Source organism: Macrobrachium rosenbergii, chromosome 14 (assembly GCF_040412425.1).
Source record: "Macrobrachium rosenbergii isolate ZJJX-2024 chromosome 14, ASM4041242v1, whole genome shotgun sequence".
Taxonomy (NCBI): domain Eukaryota; kingdom Metazoa; phylum Arthropoda; class Malacostraca; order Decapoda; family Palaemonidae; genus Macrobrachium; species Macrobrachium rosenbergii.
The window spans coordinates 37,014,884-37,017,383 of NC_089754.1; the positions used below are offsets into that span (position 1 = coordinate 37,014,884).

General features: G+C 36.1%; 1 protein-coding gene across 26 annotated transcripts in view; it reads right to left on the bottom strand.

Moving 5' to 3' along the window:
- The window catches only part of LOC136845935 (phosphatase and actin regulator 3-like), an 873,386-nt gene that overhangs the window by 83,300 nt on the left and 787,586 nt on the right, over positions 1-2,500 (bottom strand). The gene's annotated exons all lie outside the window — the stretch shown is intronic.

The window sequence follows — 2,500 nt, forward strand, 5'->3', positions numbered from 1 at the left end:
AGAGAGAGAGAGAGAGAGAGAGAGAGTCATGAATCCATCTTAGTTGATTTAATAATACATATAGTTATTAAATGCATCTCGATCATTTCCATATGTTTTTGCCTTCACAACCAGCTTATATTAATGTAACCTAAAGAATACAGTTTCATATCTTTAATGTAATTGCAAGGAGTACACCCAATGGAATATATACAGTATAGCATTCGACAAATGTAGCTCAATCTCTCTCTCTCTCTCTCTCTGTGACCAAACTTCTGATATTTTAATGAGCTTTATGATGCTGAGAATGCGAAGTGTTGTAAGTAAAACGACAGACAGCACTTGGGTGAGCTGTAAGGTTTTTTTTCTCTGCTCTCCGAATGACAGCACAATAGAGGTCGATGGTCAGGCACTTGTGTGACTATGAATGCCTCAAAGGAAAGTTTATGGGACACGGCTCTATTTCTTAGAAAACTCCTCCGTTCTTGGTCTTGTGGAGGCTAACTAACCGTTTCTTGCTAAGGGTGAGTCATAAGTCAGGACATAGTACGCACTATCTCTGTCTATACATACATACATACATACATACAAACATACATACTGTGTGCATATATTTATATGTATTATATATATATACACATATATATATACACATACACATGTATGTTTTCTAACCTATTTATGTGTATTATTATATATATATATATATATATATATATATATATATATACACACATACACACATACACATGTATGTTTTCTAACCTCTTCACATGAAAATGATGAATTACAACAACAGCTTCTGTTGTTGACAACATTTTCGTTAATTTACTGAAATAAAATTATTTACTACCATAATTCCTACTCATATAGGCTACAATTCAACTCCATGAGTTACATGTTTGTGTATTTACCATGTAAATTATATAAAGGGTTATGAAGAAATAACTCGAAATTTAAGGAAATGACATATAATAAACAGCTCATGAAATCTAGAGGATTACAAGGGGCCCCGCCTCTCTCTCTCTCTCTCTCTCTCTCTCTCTCTCTCTCTCTCTCTCTCTCAAAGGCCTTCATTCGTGGTCATCCACCTCTCATGCAGAGCCCAAACAACAAGAAAAAAAACATGTATAAAGATTCTGAAATGGGTCCACGTGTCATCAACAGTCCTTTAACATAAGAAGAACCTTTTGTTTTGGTATTTCATTTTTCAATCAACGGGACGAGAATAGGGAGAAAGGGAGGAGGGGGAGTTTGTCTAAGCACCACAACATTAACGCAATCAAAAGCATCGTCGTTACAAAGGGCTCCGGCATCTGGTCCATTGTCACCATCCACCTACGGACCTTCTTATCTGAACAAACGACGCATTAGTATTGTCCTTCTGTATCGCAAAATACATTGCACGTTTTCGCAATGCCTAACAAGGAAAGTGTGTGTTTTAGTTGCAGCAAGAAGGGTATAACTGAATGTTAAAGCTGGTGAAGCATAAGACTTATCTTATGATTTCATAATGAAAGGAGAATCAGCTATAACATATACCTGCCAGACCACTCTAGCGCAAATGCACTTTAAGAGGTTAAAAGCAGATATACATATTGACCAATGACAACTTGAACTTCAAATGGAGAAACCTAAGAGAATCGTAGATAGCCTGGACTTTGATTTAATTGTGATATCAATACTTTTCCTTTGGCGATGTAGTTCAACAACTTATGGCAAAGGCTTATTATTCAATAACTATATAACGAACTATGTAAAGAAGATAATTTTCTACTGCACAGGTTTCAGCCTGCTAAAATACAGCACTGATAAGACTCATGGGAGATGAAAGTCTTGAAGAGACTCCATACAAAAGAGAAGCTGCTGTGAACTCTAATAATAATAATAATAATAATAATAATAATAATAATAATAATAATAATAATAAACTCAAAACAAGCATGCGGGAAGTAAAACCACGTTTCGTCTCCAAGGTAAAAAAAATTGCATAACAATAAACTGGGCACCTGTGCAAGAGAGAGAGAGAGAGAGAGAGAGAGAGAGAGAGAGAGAGTGTGTGTCTTAATAGCAGTAGCAGCAGCAGCAGCAGCAAGAGCAGCAGGTCCCCAAAATAACTTCCTTGGTTGGATGTGAACACGCAAAAGGTTTGGCACCTGCAACTCCCAGCCACGGGGAATCACACTTCAGGTCTTGGTCAGAAGTCCTCTTTTTAATTCATTCATCTTATTCGTACCTAATTCTCATCTCACTTCACTACATTTAATTTCACTTGAGCATTGTTAACAGTAGTGGTAAATACAGACATCCAACCTTGGTTAACTTGGCAAGGCTGAAAACTGAAGTTTTGTCATTAACTTTCCAAGGTAATGGGCACATTTCACAACACCACTTGGAGCAAATTATTAAAATTTTTTCCTGAACATCCCTGTATCACCTAATAAAATAGATATTCATTAAAAATGAATATCCATTGGGCACAAAAAAATATTCACAGAAATGAGCAAAAAGTTAAGACACA